Here is an 18,220-nt window from a genome sequence, read left to right on the forward strand (position 1 = left end):
CCCATCCAACATGCTTTTTGACGGTGCATTACATTAACTGTCTTGTTGAAAAAGAGACACTGAATATTCACTTGTATCTGTGCTAGGGAGCCACAATGAGCCACAAGTTGTGTGCTAAGACAGCTCTGCATGTGTGTTTAAGGACACACTCTCAAAAGGTTGCAAAGTCCACACAGCTCAAAAGAAAGCTACGTGTCTTAAGTTTCCAGACTTCAAGTGATGTATATTCACACAACAGCAATTCTGAATGCCCAATAGCAAAACATCAGAAGTCCATTTTGCCAAGGTTGCATGGAAACAATGTCAAAATCCCATCTAGACAGGAAGGAATACTCCCAACACAGAAGACTGGTTTACAAACTGTATAATGTCATGTGTCAAAAAGACTGTGTACTTAATTGTAGCTAGGCAAATTCTTGGCTAGGTTATTGGAAGGCTGCTGAATAATAATATGTATGCATGCAAAGTACCCATGTATGAAGTCTTCATAGCAACTTAAACAGACCATTTTTATTAAAGCAAGCAGTAAAGTCATTAAATGTAAGTGTTCACACACACATACATTACATTCAGTATCTCATCACAATATGATGTTGTATCTTGTTCAAGAAACTGGTTTAGTGTTCAAGAAACATGGTTTAGTGTTAAGAGGAGAGCCATGCAAAGAGACATGTTAAATATGCATCGAATATATTAAATTGTGTTAGATAGATGCACATTTGATATTTGGGGCTTACAGTTAAGTGAGTTAAGTGAGTTAAGGGAGATGGCCATCTAATTTTGAAAAAATCATTATCTTTGGTGACCTTGAATGGACCGAGTTGAATGTCTTCAATAACTACAGTGGTACCTTGGGTTAAGAACTTAATTCATTCCGGAGGTCCGTTCTTAACCTGAAACTGTTCTTAAGCTGAGGTACTACTTTAGCTAATGGGGCCTCCTGCTGCCGCTGTGCCACTACCATGCAATTTCTGTTCTCACCCTGAAGCAAAGTTTAACCCGAGGTACTATTTCTGGGTTAGCGGAGTCTATAACCTGAAGAGTCTGTAACCCCTGAAGCGTCTGTAATCCGAGGTACCACTGTACTTCTAAATATGGTTTCAGAGCACCTCAAAGTATATTGAAAAGTGGCAGTCTTTCAGGAATTCAAGAAATTTTCAATCTGCATCTGTGAGGCAAAGGAGGGCCGAGCATCACCTGACAGAATACCCTCATAAGCATCTTCAAAAAGGCAGCATCCTTCAGAGTAGAATTCCATAAGATGTAAGGAGCTGCTGCAAGGAGTGAAAACAATCTCCCAGTGCACATACGGAACCACTTCATGCATACATAGGCCTTTTAGATAGATCCATGTATGGAAATGATTGGGGATTGCCAAAAAGTTAGAACAAAATATTTTGGGACCAGACTTTACAGTATGTAGCCATTGGCTTTGAACCAAATAGCAAGCATCATTAGATATTGGTGGTACACACCTCTCAAGTTAGAGAAATCTCAACTGCTCTTGTGCCTCTTCTTTCTCCTATCAGCCACTGTATGTCTACGCATGACCGATCTTTTCTAAAGCAGTTCTTTTCTTCAAAACTTTTCATGGTGGAGAAAACACATCCTTGGGCCACAGAAAGCGGCAGCGATCTCAGCAAGTTTCCTAACCCATTCTCTAGCGCTCACACTGCAAAAACAATCTGCTCCTGGACTCTAGACAATGAAAGTGAAGGTAAGGCTAGAAAATGCTTGCACCTAGAAACACCTTCACACATGAACGAACACACAAAGAGGTTAGTAGATACAGAATTCCTTGCAAACCTTCATGCCACCTATAGGCTCTGGAGGAGAACAACTGGAATAGCAGATTATAGCTTCTTAACAAGATTGCCAATATGTGAGGTTGACGGAAGGATACAAGCAGTTAACCAACACCCTGCCACACACACAAGCCTTGCACATTTATGATTCTCCTTCTATTATGGGAGAGAGGGAAAGAGGCTATGTGATTCCTCCAAGTTAGTTTCAATGGCATGACCTCAAACAAATACAAATTCTTCCCAATAAACTGAAGCAGGAATGGAAGAGAGTATGCCCAGAAATCAATATTCAGTTTTCCTCCATTGTGGGATGCAATTCATAGCACCAAAGGTAAGCCAAAGGGCAAGCCTGCCTGCCTAACAGCATTGTGATTAGCTCCCTTCCTGACCTTTTGCAATACAGAATGCAAAAAAAAAATCAATGTACACAATAAGGAATATTTACACATGGTGCATGTTAAACAATCTCCTCCTGATTCACTTGCAAATTGCAAAAGCACACTATATCCTATATAACATGCCAAGTTCAAGCCTTTACTGGTTGTTGTTTTTAATCCATGGTAATTTGCTCAAGACACACCCAAATTCCCATTTCTCTGCCAAAACATTTTATGTTTCTGTTAACTTTTGGCATTTACAGAAGCTGTGTGCTACTGGCCACCTCTCACAAACAGAACACAGTGGCAAATGAACAGGGCACTAATACTCTGGTTAGCTCTGCTGAAAGAAACTGATTCATTACAGAAGCCTGGGCATGTTTACTCAGAAGTCAGCCTCTCTGTGATCAACGAGACAAACTGCTGGGTAATCACAAATAAGATTGCAGCCTTACTCTTTTGAGGAAAAAAACCCCCATTAACTCCTGTAGGAGGCAGAAATATTTCTGTAATTGTTTCACAAGCATCCCCCACATAGCTGGGAAATGGTCAGATTAAAAGCAGGGCATGCACCCAGCAGTGAGCAAGCCAAATCCAAGCCGGAAAAAGAGTGTCAGTTTCACTTTCCAGCACTCTCAGTGGAGCTGCCAAGACATTAAAGAATGTTATTCTCAGCACTAACAGTTAAATTGAAATCTTACCCGAAAAAGTTAAGTTGGGGAGATGCTATTTCACCGTTAAAAAAAATGCAGCCTGATACTGGGACAAGATAAGCATGTCAGACTTCCTGCAACACACAACGCTACTGAAAACATCCGGAAAACATTTGCAGATCTAGTTATGATCATTTCTAAACATCGAATTAGATACACTCTTTGAATTGCAGCAAATAAAACCATACAGAGATATTGAATGGATAGCAGAATGATTCCATATAGAGATACCAGGGCTTTGGACGTGTTATGTTTTTCTTACTATATTAACTTGCCCAGTCACCCTGTTTTCCTTTTTCAATGAAACAAACAACACCCTCCCTGTTTACACACACGAATCCCTCACTACTACAGTATTGTAAGTACTGTAACTGTTTTAGAGAAGAGCTGGTGTTTCCACCCACTCGCCCGATATGCCCACAATGATTACCCAGCCTGGTCCCACAATGCTCTCCAGATGTTTTGGAGTATAATCCCACCAGCCACAACCAGAGCACCTAACGGTCACAAATGATGGGAGCTGTAAGTCTAACTTCTGGAGGACTCTTTGCATAAAAGCCTCCCTACGAAAAGAGAACCTCACAGTGGAATCTCTTGCTCAGGGTGGACCTAAGCATACACAGAATCATGGAACTGTAGGAGTTGGGACCACGAGGGCCATCAAGTTCAACCCCCTGCAATCCAGGAACCTTTTGCCCAATGTGGCAGGTAAAGGAGGTAAAGGACTCCTGGATGGTTACGTCCAGTCAAAGGCGACTATGGCGCTGCGACGCTCATCTCGCTTTCAGGCTGAGGGAGCTGGCATTTGTCTACAGACAGCTTTCTGGGTCATGTGGCCAGCATGACTAAACCGCTTCTGGCACAATGGGACACCGTGGCAGAAACCAGAGTGCATGGAAACGCTGTTTACCTTCCCACCACCTATTTATGTACTTGCACTGTTATTCTTTTGAACTGCTAGGTTGCCAGGAGCAGTGACAGAGCAACAGGAGCTCACCCCGTCGTGAGGATTTGAACTGCCAACCTTCTGATTGGCAAGCCCAAGAGGCTCAGTGGTTTAGACCACAGCGCCACCCATGTCCCTTTTGCCCAATGTGGCACTCGGAGCCATGACCCTGAGATTAAAGAGTCTTATGCCCTACTGACTGAGCTATCCCAGCTATCTAACACGGCAAAGGGAAATTCTTCCTTGACCCAAGAAGGACCCCTTTTATCATTCCTTACTCAACCCTGCATCCTCTAACCACCATCCCTCCCAAAACCTATCAACTTGATACTTCTGTAGAAAAGTCCCACCCCCCAAGCTGGCACACCTTCTGTAGGCTACATACATATGCCAGTTCAAGGGCAGCTCTCGTTCATACGAGCGACCTATTTGTGCAAACCAATTTTCACACCATTTCTATCTTTCAGGTCTTCTTAAAGGCAGTAGCGGGCATGGTATCCTTCCCATTCTGCACGTTCGGATAGAGAAGAAAGGCAATGAATTAAAGGCAGTCAAAGGGGGGGGGAGGCGGGGAAGAGTTCAAACAAGAACGGATACGCCATGCAGGGAATTCAGCAGGGCCATACTAGCGAAGCCACCAGAGCACAATTCATCTCTGCCAACACACTTTATCCCTCTCGGACACAAAACTGTCAGGTTGCAGGACTGTGGCTGCTTTTAGTCTGGAATGAGTCACTTCTGAATGTTAAGAGTGAAAATGCAAGGGGCCCTTCTCTTTAAAAGAAAACAAGCCTTCGGTCTGGTCAAACTGCACTGGCGACTGCCTCTGATGATGACTTTGAAGCAGCAACAGGCTGGTACGAGCGAGGCATTCCTTCAGGTATGCTTCTGGGAAGGCATGCCTCTTTTAAATGCCTTTGGGAAGACACAAGGAGAATATGAGGGCCACAGTTCTCTCTTGTTGTTGCTTCCCCAATGACCGACATTCAAAGGCAATTAGTAGCCACTGATAGCTTTACCTTCCATAAATTTGTCTAAAGCTCTCTTTCAAGCCATCCAAGATGAGGATCATTTGCTTGTGCCAGCAAATTCCATAAGTTAACTATGTGCTGTATGAAGAACTGCTTCCTTTTGTTTGTCCTGAATCGCTGCCAGTCAGCTTCATGTAGATGACCAAGTGTTATAAGGGGTGTGTGTGAAACCTTTCTCTTCACTCTCTCCTCAGAAGCAGATACCCCACCCACCCACCCCCAAAACAGAACTAATACTATTGCACCTCACACCATTTCGAAATTATGTGCAATGCTAAAGCGAAACCAAAAATCTGTACAACTCAAAATAGTGGAAAAAGGAACCTCAAGGGGGTGGGGGATACACAGACACAGCGCACCAGGAATATAAACTACCAAAAATATTTCAGGAACTGACATTATTACTGAGACATCTGGAATGTTAATTTAAGTCAGGTGTAACTAATCTGCTCTGAGAACAGGCCCAGGAAAAAGGTCACAACCTCGCCTTGTAAAGCAAATAAGTTTTTCTTAGAAAGCAAATGCCATAGCATCCAAACACTCAATTGAACCATCAGACATATGGAGATGGCATGAAGGGATCGTATATATAAATATGTAATAATGACAAATGAAAGTATAATTATGAGCATTGCAAAATTATCACCTCAACCCGTATGACCTCTCAACAAACTAATGATTCTTTTGTGATTTCATAAATTAAGCCTCAATGTTCCATATCCAAATTTGGCAGCAGACTAGGTTGGTTGTTGTTTAATTACTATTATGTCTTTGGCTTTTTAAAACACTTTTGCACCTCAACTTCCAAGTCTCACCAACAGGAGCATGCAGATTCTGGTAGATTTTACCCTTTAGTAAAGGCAATACCCTCAGCAAAAAAATGGAAAGCAGAAACTGGTGAATAATATACTTTCATTAAAGAGTGATACTCTTAACTTTGAAGAGAGCTGCCAATTGTATGAGAGAGATTAAGGGATTGCACATTGTTCCCTGGGGAAGGGGCCTGCTCGTATAATTTGGAGGAAGTATTACAATTCAGCAAAGCACTCAAAATGAGGTTGATTAGTTTGCCAATGACAAAAGGCAAGAATACAACCCACTGAGACCTGGCATTCTTAACTTTCCAAGTTCCACCATCATCTGTTGATTATGTGACAATAGCTTTCAGCACCACAATGGCTAAAAAAGACTTTGGTGGTAAAAGGGGGCTGGCGGAGTAGAGATCTCTTTATGCTATGGGGCAACACTCTTAAGAGAATTTCAATTATAGGAATGTGAATGGGGTCTGAATGGATTCTGCACATTAGTTGCTGCTGAGGATTTACAGCTTAGTATCATGTTTCTCTGAAGATTCATGCTCTTGATTTGTTTCTACTGCAGCCCTGCAAAAAGATTCCAAAACCACAAGCATTAAAGAGCACAACTAAAAGCCACAGTAGTGCCTTAACACAATCTAACAGAATTTTCTTTGGAAAACTATTTTTTCAGAAGAACAAACTGTACCACTGAAGACAAATTAAGGCTTCTGAAGGTCACAAGATAAGGCATTATCTATCTATCATCTATCTATCTATCTATCTATCTATCTATCTATCTATCTATCTATCATCTCCCACTTGGCCTCTCACTAAACTGAACGGCAAGACAAAATCATTTACGACCACAATAATCCCACAATATAGAGTTATCCTCAATGAATTTAGTGGGACTTACTTCTGAGTAGCCAAGCATAAGAGCAGACATCAAATATTTGGGTTTGACTACAAATTTATATGAGTAAATTAATATGAACCATTGAAAGTTGTTAACAATTATTCAGCAGCTGCCTATTTCGGAAGGCCCCTAGCAGACAGGTAACAGGGTACCCCTGACTATTAGGTCCAGTCGCGGACAACTCTGGGGTTGTGGCGCTTATCTCACTCTATAGGCCAAGGGAACCGGCGTTTGTCCACAGACAGCTTTTGGGTCATGTGGCCAGCATGACTAAGCCGCTTCTGACAAATCAAAGCAGCGCACAGAAACGCTGTTTACCTTCCCACCGGAGTGGTACCTATTTACTGTATATTCCTGCGTATAAGACTACCTTTTAACCCAGGAAAATCTTCTCAAAAGTCGGGGGTCGTTTTATACGCCGGGTCGTAATTCTTATACGGCGAGTATATCCCAAACTCTATATTTTAACTGGAAAAGTTGGGGGTCGTCTTATACACCCAGTCGTCTTATACGCTGGAATATACGGTATCTACTTGCACTTTGACGTGCTTTCGAACTACTAGGTGGGCAGGAGCTGGGACCAAACAATGGGAGCTCACCCCGTCCCAGTGATTCGAACCGCTGACCTTCCGATTGGCAAGCCCTAGGCTCTGTGGTTTAGACCACAGCACCACCTGCGTCCTTAGGTTGGTTCAAATGCAGCGCTAATAATACCACCAGGTTGATCCAAATATATATATTGGCCTATTTCTACCTCTCTCTCTTTTTTAATGGTGACCCAGGCCATTCATAGCGTGAGAATCCACTCCTCACAACTGAGTGGAGTGGATAGAATTCCACAGGATGTGTGTGAAACAGTCAAGATCCAGTGATCCACAGGCATGCACCTCCAGATGGTGGATATGTCAGGCACCATTTAGGTCCCCAGGCATCTTCACTTGGTTGCAAGTGGCCAATAGCCAGGTGCAAAATGTGCCTGGCACCTGGGTAATTTTGAGCACTGGTTATGGAACAACTTGCCCCATGAAGTATGACTGGACCATTCCACCATTTCAGTCTGTTATCAAAGACCATTTGAAGAGTTGTTGTGAAGAGGAAGGCAGAGACCAGGCAATCTGCCTTGCATTATTTGGGGAAGCATGCAATACAAATATTAATATTCTATTCATCTGCAAAAGTTCATACGCAATTTATGTGGCCAAAATTTTACTTGCTTCTATAGAACGCCTACTTAAGAGTAGGCTTAGCCCAATGTTTTTAAAAAAGTGCCTAGACAAGGTTTGATAGATAACAGAGTACGCTAATAATACATTGAATAAGACATGAACATTTTTAAATAGCTGCTGGAGAAGCCAAGCGTGTCTTGTAATATGAAGTGCCACCACATATTTAAATCTCTGTAATTTAAAACAGAACATTTGGAAGTGATGCACATAAAACTTTCTATTTCATACAGAGCAGCTTTATTTCATTAAAAAGGTGCAAGTGTCTGTGTGGAAATGTGGAAAGTTTAAGCATAGGGGATATCTATTAGCATTAGAAAGTTAATTGATTTAGCCACAGGCCACAACAAAATATTTAAGCAAACAGAAAACACAACAAATTAAATAGATGTAAGTTGTTCAATTTATCAGCAAATAAATCATGCCCGTATTTATAAACTCTGCTATTACTAGAACTTCCAGGAAAAAAGTGAAATTGTGACAAAGCACTTAGCCCTTCTATTATAATCAAGAGTATTTTGTCTCTAGTTATGTTATGTTTCTTAGAAAGAACAGTACAAGTGGAGGATATCTGAGTATATGGAGCATTATAGGAGGACATGAGATTTTTCTGAAGCCTACACAAAATGAGATTTTTGGTACACCAGAAGGGACCTGGGACATCCACTACTGTTTTGTGATAGGTCACTGCAGCTATCACATTCTACTTCTCTGATATGGCTTCCTCCTTCACCGCTTTTGCTAGGAGAAGAAAGGTTTTGACTGTCAAGGCCTTTTCCATTATGTTGGACCTAGAGTGCAAAATTCAGGCATATTATGAGAACTCTGAAGGGCATATGCAGCTCCATAATTTTTCAAAATACATGTCAGTGAAGCAGGACTGGATTTGTATTTGCACATAGTTTACCGAGAGTAGCCACTATAGTAAATTTAATACCCACAATAATTATCTATTGACAAATACTTGGAAAACACCAGTATATTGTAGACAGGGCCCAAATTTTGGCAGCCTTAGCAGCTATCTTTAATTTGTGGTCACCCCCAACTTCACACACACATGCAAATTTATCCCAGGGTCCTGGTACACAGAAAAGAGATGGGGAGCCTGTGTCTCTTCAGATGTCATTGGACAGCATCCCCAGCAAATGTTCAGTGATAATGGGAGTTTCAGTCCAGCAACATCTGGAAGGCCACAAATCCTGCATCCCTGACGGAGGATGCCGTGGGAGTTCTGAGTTGGTCTTTCACTTCATGTTAGGCTTTGAAAAACCCCAGAAGCAGTGAAGTTAGTTCTTATTCCTTCTAATGGTCTAAAGTTCAATGATGTCAGAAAGTGACTGTGTCTCACAAGCTCTCTATGGATTCCAGAAAAGCTAAGAGGGGGACAAAGTCTGTCTCTCTAGTTGGGCATGAAAGACCCAGTCCCTCCAACTCCTCTAACTGCAAGGAAAGGGTCTTTCACTTTGTACTAGCATCCAGGGCAGGTAATTACTGAAAAGTTTTGTTGCAAAATTTCTACCCCAATGTTCCTTTATAAATTCAAAGCAACTTGAGAAAATGACCAACACAACAAACAGAATAATAATAATAACAATATATACCAATACTAAACTACACTAGAATGTTGGTGAAAAGTCTAAAAGCACACACATGAAGCTTAAAAGAGAGGGAACCAACCACAACTTTCTAGGGAGGGAGTAAAAGACATGTAAAAGAAATTGTTGGTGCCCAGAATCTAGCTCAGAGAACAGATGTGGGGAGAATGGTATCACATTTTGCCTAAGGAATCTCACTGCAGGGTTAGTTCCCTGGAAAGACTCGTTGGTGGTCTTCTTGTGGTGAACTAAATTGAGACATGCATAGGACTGAGTGTACAAGACTACAATCTTAGGCTGAAATCCTACACAAACTTACCTGAAAGTAAATCCCATTAAACTCAATAGGACTTACACCTGAGTAGACACACATAGAATTGCACTGTTAGTGGCAGAAACCACAGGCACAAATACTGGCTTCTGTGCAGGTGTTTTCAGCCAAAGGTTCTTAAGGCCAATTTAAAACATAACTCAGCCCTTATGTAGACTACTAAAAGGGGAGGGAATTGTTTCCACAAAGCAGCAATCTGTGCAAAAGGAGTAACATTTCTAATGAGCTTATCATATAAACCAGAGCAACAATGGGGAGTTTATCTCACAGACACACCACCTGGCAGGACCTTGTATGCATTCACATTCCATATGATTCAGATAGATGATCCAATAAACCTAATTACAATCATTATCTCCAGTCACCCCCTACATAAGCTTCTGAGATAACTGCAGCCTTGTGGGAGTACCCTCTGAACTGGTCCTAGTCTGGAAGTTCCAAGTCAAGTCACCAGCCTGAGTGCAACTTTGAAGTGGATTGTAAAGAGGTGTAGCCAGCAGCCCTCTCCTACGATTGGCTTAAGATGAGCACCATAGTACTCCTGAGTCTCTGAACCATCCTTTTCCACTGGTACTGGACTTGGTTCAGTTTGTTTACCAATCCTCTAGGTGCTTCCCATTTGTATTTTCAATCCCTCGTGCTTTGAGAACTTTATTCCATGCTTTGACAAAGGAGGGATGTGTACACTGAGGGTCATGATAGTTTGTTTGAGTTTTCTAAGGGGAGGAGGGTATTCCTGAAAAAAGAGTGAAAGAGACAAAGAGAAGGTGTCTATTGTGTGGACGTGGTTTCAGTAAAAAATCATGTTTTGCAGTGATAGGCAAACTCGGCGCTCCAGACGTTTTGAGACTGCAATTCCCATAATCCCTGACCACTTGGTCCTGTTAGCTAGGGATGATGGGAGTTGTAGTCCCAAAACATCTGGAGGGCCGAGTTTGCCTGTGCCTGCTTTTGCATATGGAGTTGCAATGCTGGCTTTGTGCATACAGTGCTTGTCAGCACTGTCCTTTCTACTTCTCCATTCACAGAGCTAGGGATCTTACTAATCTTTTGCACATTCAGGTAGGTAACTGTGTTGGTCTACCTATCTGAAGAAGTGTGCATGCACACGAAAGCTTATACCCAGAACAAACTTAGTTTGGTCTCCAAGGTGCTACTGGACAATTTTTAAATTTCATTCTTTTGCACAGTTCAGCTGCATCACCGAGATACCTTGCAGCGGCATAAAACACTGTCACCTTACACCCAAAATACTTGGCTGCTATCCTATAGAGGTTAGCCACTCCTGGACAGTGGATAGTGCCAGGTTTTTAGTGATAAATAATACTTTGAATGAATTCACAACAACATCAAATTGAAAACTAAATAACTCTGGGTGTCCAGTCTAAGCATACTGCAATTTAGTCTTTTTAAAAACCCACAACAAAGAGATTGCTGTCAGACTGAACTGCCAAGTTGAAGGCTATATTATGCCTCTCATCTACTAAGAGATGCCTTTTCAACTGTGGTTGGGATGGAATGGGAAAATACAGTAAAGAAAGAGCCAAGAGTCCTGTTTTCCAAATTGAAATCATAGTAAGTGTGTGACCCGCCGCACACTAAATTGCCCTTGCCTCTTGATTGCCCAATGTACCCAGAATTCAATCCAGCGCCTCATTCTGAATGAAGCCCCTATTTGAACTGGTTATAAAAGAGGATTGCTGCAAATGCAGTGTCATTCTTTGGTTTCCTGCCAAGCAGTGTTCCAGAGTCTGTTCAGCTGGCAGGCAATCCTCTTTGCACAATGTGTCATCTGAAGTCAGCTTTTACAATACTGGGGAAAACAACCTTCATATTGCTCTCCAGTCTTATTGTTCCACTTAAAAAAAAGGAATTATGTGTTGTATATCATTCTGCTATCTATTTAAGATAGGCAAAGGAAAACGCTGCCTGGCAGGCTTCACTGCTTACTACTACCGTGTTTCCCCCTTTTTAAGACACCGTCTTATAACTTTTTTTCCTCAAAAAAACACAAGGTGTCTTATTTTCAGGGGATGTCTTAATTTTTTATTAGGTTTTTATTACGGTACGGTACCTTACTGGCTCGGGGTGCTGCCATCCATCCCATCGCTAACATGGGAGCCGACGGGCGCGAAATGGAGGCGGGAGAGCGGGGGGGGGAGATGAGAGAGACGCGAAAGGCTCCGGGGTGAATGGCAAGTAGGTCGTCGGAAAGATGCCTGCGTAATCCCGGTCCCATGAGGGGGAAACGAGACCCTTGTCCACAACACCGAAACACGCATTCATAAGGGGCGGCAGCTCAAGGAGCCAAACTTCCTTTCCCGCTTGAACGCGTGCGGAGGCGGGCGAGGGTACGCGAGGGGAACCCCTTCGGGAATCCTCTGCGCCTTTAAACTCAAGTAGCCAGCCAGCCAGCCAGCCACACACGCGACATCTCTGAGGAAATGTGCTTTTATGCTGAAGTCCCGCAGAATTGCCCCAGGAGGAGGCGGTGGCGGTGGCACCCTGTCTCCAGAGGGAACGGGGAGAGTTCGTCATGGCCCGCCCGACAAGCACCCCCCCGGGTTTCTTGGGCAAAGCGGCGGCGGCAGCGCCACGGCAGCGCTCCCTGAAGTGCTCCTGCCTCCCCACCCCGAGCCGTTTCCATTAGGGGGTGGGGTGGGGTCTCCCTCACGTGCTCCTCGCCGCCCCTCTCCCTCCAGGCATTGGCGAGGCCGCCTGTCAATCAGCTGCCAACTCGCCCCCGGCGCGGAAGGGGCCAGCAGCGCTCCCGCTGCCGTTCATCGCCCCGGCGGCCATGCAGCCCACGATGTTCTGGTGGTGCAGAAGGGGCCAGAAGCGCTCCCGCCACCATCTGTCGCCCCGGTAGCATGGAAGGGCCTGCAGGCCTTCCGCCGCCGCTCTGCCTCAGGCCATGCAGCCTACGACGCTCCAGCGGCTCGGAAGGGGCCAGCAGCGCTCCTGTCGCCCCGGCAGCACGGAAGGGCTCGTGGGCCTCCCGCCGCCGCTCAGCCTTGGGCCATGCAGCCCACGACACTCCAGCGGCGCGGAAGGGGCCAGCAGCGCTCCCGCCGCCATCCGCCGCCCCGGCAGCGCGGAAGGGCCCACGGGCCTCCCGCCGCCGCTCAGCCTTGGGCCATGCAGCCCATGACGCTCTGGCGGCACAGAAGAGGCCGGCAGGCCTCCCGACGCCAAGGGGTTTCCCCGTTCAGGCGCTCGGCCGGAGTGGAAAAAAGTCCTGGGAAGAGCGGGGGGGGGAGTCCTCCTAGCGCGGCTCGCCTGGCAATGCGCTCAATTCATGCACCCCCTCCCACCTGGTCTCAAGCCTCTCTGAGGCTCTAAAGGAAAGCAACAAGGTATGTCTTATTTTCGGGGTATGTCTTGTATTTCGCAGATACTTAAAAATCCTGCCATGGCTTACTTTATGAGTACGTATTAAAAAAGGGGAAACACGGTATCAGCAACCCAGTACCTAAGTCAGGAACCTGTTTCTCTGAAGTTGCTAAGGCACAAAACACTGATAACATACAGAACCAAAACACAAACCCCTTTGGGTGAAAGTCTCTATCCCACTCTATCCCAGAGGAGGATGTCTCCCCAATCTCCAGACATGAGAACTGCTTATACAGTGTGTTTTATCAGGATTCAGTCATAGTTTACAGACCCTCATCTAGCCTGTCAACAACCCCAGACATCAGTCCAGCACATCTACAGATTCTCCTGAGTCAGAAAGAATGGCTAGCTGAGTATCATTGGCTTCACACTTCAAATCCTTTAATGCTACTCTCTGCTAGGAATTCTCTATAGCCACCAATCCTTCGAGTGTCATGGCCCATGGTATCAAAAGCTGCCAAGTGGTCAAGGAGAACCAAAGGGCTAGTACAGTATTTTTTTCCCCTGTCTGATAAAGGTCATCACAGAGGGCAACCAAAGCTGAAACTGGGCCAGAGGCTAGATTGAAATGGGTCAAGATAATTCACTTCATACAGATGCGCCTGCAGTTACCTGGCCACCACACTCTGGATTACTGTACTTTGCCCAGAAAAATATTCCACAAGATGGAGGCTGTCCAATATCTTGAGGTCCATGGAGGGCCTCTCCAGAAGGGGTCATGCCATCACCTCTTTCAAAGCCTTTGACACAATGTTCTCCCACAAGGCATTAACCATTCCTTGGGCCCAGCCATATAATTCTTGGCTAGCTTGTACCCACCATGAGATATTGTCGTAGACTTTTAACTTACACTTACATTTTTTGGGGAAAAAACATCAAATGTCTTTATGGCAAGCTACCCTTCTGGTTACGGAAGGTGACCTTTCAGGCCATCTTCCCTACCATCAACAGCCCCACCAACCAACATTTTAAACAAGTATAAGTACAATGCCTTTCTTCAAGAAAAGAGGCATTATGTCTCAGGGGGAAAGGACAGTGTGATCCTGGTCATTGTAACACTATGCATGTCTACTCAGAAGTAAATCCCATTGTGTTCAGTTAGAATTTCTCCCAGGTAATACAGAAAAAGAGGAAACTTCTTTAAAAGGTTACCTAGCATGGCATGGTGCTAAGAACAATAAAACATGGAAGATCAGAGGGCAAGGGGCAGAATATATTGAATGTAAATTCAATGAAGAAAAAACAAGTCGGACATGCTGAACTCTAAACTCTACCCCTGCTCTACACTAATAGTATAGCAAAAGCTGAAAATGCACAATTGTTGCAACAAAGAGGGAAACAAAACATAGTAGTTAGGACACACATCAATATTTGAGGAAAATGGAGATTCATGAAAGGACAAGCAGGTGGTGATTGACTTCTGCAGGCACATAAGAGTAATTGAAAATGCAAGTCATAGACACAAAGAGGGTGGCAGACAACAAGCAAAGTATTGGCCACACATCCTTGGAGCAGATGGTTTGTGCTGGAATAATCCCATGCCAGCAAACAATGAGAAAAGCATGTGTGCCCAAGAAACAAGAGATGACAAGCAGTTGTCTGGACTGGTTAAGCCAGGACTGCAGGGCAGAGGGAGCAGTGGGGGAGAGACCTATCGGTAGCTGGCAAATCCTGCTGCAGAGATGTATCCAAGGGGGCACCTTTAATGTTAAATTCGCCAAAGCTGGCATGGAGAATGTGCAAACTCAGCATCTCACCTGCTTTAAATGCCAATAAGCCATGTCATCTTCAGCTTCCAACCTGGAGTCCTCTACCGGTAGGTGTTTTTGACAACAACAGCCATCAACCCCAGATAGCATCTTCAGAGTACCAGGTTGGGGAAGGCTGATTCTGATAATCTATTGCTTGCTATATACTGACATCCTTAATTTTTGCAGCCCTCGTATTAAATACATTGTGGCCTTGTTCCTGTCCAATAATCATAATGAAATAAGGTTTGCTTCTTGATTACAAAATGAGGCCATAGATCCCTGTGGAACAGCAGCCACTGCTAATTCTATGCTCTGCTGGCCTAAGGCCTGGATTTGCAAGTTCCACAGTATCAGAGAATTCCAACTTAAGCCGATGCAACACCAGCTATACTCCCTCCTCACTTCAAACACATGAAAAGCATTTTATCCTCAGAAGTTGAGTGGAAGCTGGGAATCTTACCATCATCATTCATAATAAAATGTACAGCTTAGGAGCTGTGCTAAAGTGATGTGTCTGTCATGGACGAAGATTGCAAATAAGGTGTGAATGATACAGGTACACAGACTATACATTCATTGAATATTACATGTGAATTACTGTACAAACATACAGTTCAACTATCTGTGTGAACAGGTACACAGGCTGTACACTTGTTGAATGTAATATGCAAGCACCCCTACTTTTTCAAAGCCAAAAGAAAGGACAGTAACATTTAATAGGTACCAACTGCAAACAGCTTATTAGGCAAGCTCAACAGTTTGCACGTTTTTAGGTTTCTTTACAAAAGACAAGTAAAATAAAGTTGCTAAATTAGACCACTCTTTAGGGCAGGCACCCCCAAACTCGGCCCTCCAGATGCTTTGGGACTACAATTCGCATCATCCCTGACTACTGGTCCTGTTAGCTAGGGATGATGGGAGTTGTAGTCCCAAAGGGAGGGCCAACTGAAGGGCCAAATTTGGGCTGCCTGCTTTAGGGCATAGCCCTCCAGATGTTGCTGGACTACAACTCCCAACATTCCTGAGCATTAGCACTCCTAGCTAGAGATGATGGGAGTTGAGCGACCCCCGCCACCCACTGCCACTGCCTGCTCTTACTGGCGTGGCTGCCCACTCCCAGGTCACCGGGAGCATCGGAAATAGCTTGTGCGCATGTGCAAGCGTCATTTCTGGCGCACTTCCGGACCGGAGGAGGCCCACACATGCGGACAAGCGTTTTCCGGTGTTCCGGAAGTGCACCGGAAATTGCGTGTGCACACATGTATGGGGGCGCACTCCTGTGTGCTCCAGCCCACAGCTTGATCAGCGCTGGTGGCACCAGGCCTCGGCGAGGTAAGTTTGGGGAACCCTGATCTAGGGTCATAGATTTCTCTCCCCCAACGTCTATGATATCAGAAATTTTTCCAGTGCAATCTGGAAAATTCCCAGTGCAAATGACCCTAATATGCATGGGAACATTTTCCAAACATTCCTTTCAGAAAAGAATCCCAATTCAGAAGTTTCTGGAAAACCTACATCACTGCCCATGAACATCAAAGATAAATCCCAGATCAGCTTGGACAGGTGGTGAACCTATTGCGGCTGTCAATTGCAACCCTACAGGTCAGGGATGTAAGTGGGGTAAAAGTGCTTTAATATTCTTCAAGAGAGCCTGGAACAGGAGAATTAACTCTTGCTCCTCCAAAGAATGACAAATCCAGCAGATGGAATACCAGCAAAAACAGGACACAAAGACATAGACACTGACCTACACAAAGTGGGACAAAACAGTATCTAGGGAAGAAAAGGAGACAGAAATAGTCACCTGCTCTTGGAACATGGAAAATCCATTACACCAAGCTCACACTGTCCCTGTGCCACAAGAAGTCTGCAGAGTTAACAAGGTACAGCTTTCACTCAGCAAGCATTATGCTACAAGATGCTATTTCTTTTTAAGGTAAACCAAAACCTGCATTTGAACACTTTCCTCTGAAGTCTAAACTACTCACCTCCTCATCCTCCCAAATAGCCATTATCTACACTGCAATTATCCAGATCCTGTGCCCCTTTGCATGTAATTTGGTATCCACTTACTTGTAAGATATTATGGCTGCTGCTTATCTGGAAATTATGCATGCGCCCCAAGCAACGGAGTTCTGTAATTATCTTCAACTTTACATTGCTATGCAAACAATTTCACCAGGATTCGTGTAGGAGACCTATTATTACCCCAAGTAGCAAGAAACTATTAAATAATGAGATTCATTGGGAGCAATTGTCCAGGGAGAGCAAAGGCAACCACTCCCGAGTCCATTGTTTCCCATAAACAGTTAATGCAGGGCTGTGGTTTTTCGTTTCACAGCTCCTGGTCCATCCACTGTGCTCCCTCCTCAGCAGTGTCTGAGAAAGTCAGAGTGCCTCACATGCATTAATAAATTAAGCCTCAGTGCTCTTGCGAGAGGAGGGGAGGAGTATTATTTTTCCCCTAAGTGCAAGTGGTGAAACAGAGCAAAGAGAGGTTGCCCTAGGTCAAACAGCGAGACACTGGCAGGCACAAATGGAAGAATGGCTTCCATTCTTGCATTTTAAACCCCACAAGCCTATTGCTCATGAACGCCATGACAATTACGTTGACCAGCAGCGATCTTCTCCCCCTCAGTGTATACTCACACAACTTCCTGCTGCCATTAGTAAAAAGTAAATAAACGAAATTGCATCACAAGCTACAGGCTGTCTGAGCTACAAAGATCTATTCCCCCCCCACACACACACACACAAAGATGAAAACAGTTGCAAGGCTGAAAAATAGTCCTCTGGGAGCAGCCAGTCTCTTGTCTCCGGATAAGTCATTTCACAATGCAGTGTTATCTTGTTATGAATGGATTCTGTCACCAAGGGCAGGCAAGCACTGTTTAAAGGGAGGGAGGGGGGAGCCTAGGCTGATTGGCGCTAAGGATCGCAGCTTGTAATCAAATGGGAGATTAAAACAGTTGCTCATCTGTGGACAAAGAACTTTTCAGGTGGGATATTTCTCTCACACACACAGCCCCATACACAAAACATTATTTGCTATCCTAAAGGTACAGGTATTAAAATCAGAATATTGTTCTGTTTCCCCACCACCCTCTTCCTTCTTCTAGAATGAATGAGATTTGGTGTCTGAGAAATTCAATAGGGGTCTTATGCGAAACCCCACACAATATAGCGTGAGATGTGGGGCGTTCTGAATGGAATTTCAGCAGTTCTGCAGAACATCTCTGGGAAAGGCATGAGCAGAACTGATGCCTTTCAGAACCCTCCAGTTCCTACAAATCTAAAAAGTCACCCTTCCTCTCCCCCCTCTCCCGCCAGAAAAAAAAGAGC

General features: G+C 44.4%; 1 protein-coding gene across 3 annotated transcripts in view; it reads right to left on the bottom strand.

Moving 5' to 3' along the window:
- Nucleotides 1–18,220, bottom strand: part of SPSB4 (splA/ryanodine receptor domain and SOCS box containing 4) — a 174,271-nt gene that overhangs the window by 43,518 nt on the left and 112,533 nt on the right. The window lies entirely within an intron of this gene.

This window comes from Zootoca vivipara, chromosome 5 (genome assembly GCF_965207765.1).
Source record: "Zootoca vivipara chromosome 5, rZooViv2.hap1.1, whole genome shotgun sequence".
Lineage (NCBI taxonomy): Eukaryota > Metazoa > Chordata > Lepidosauria > Squamata > Lacertidae > Zootoca > Zootoca vivipara.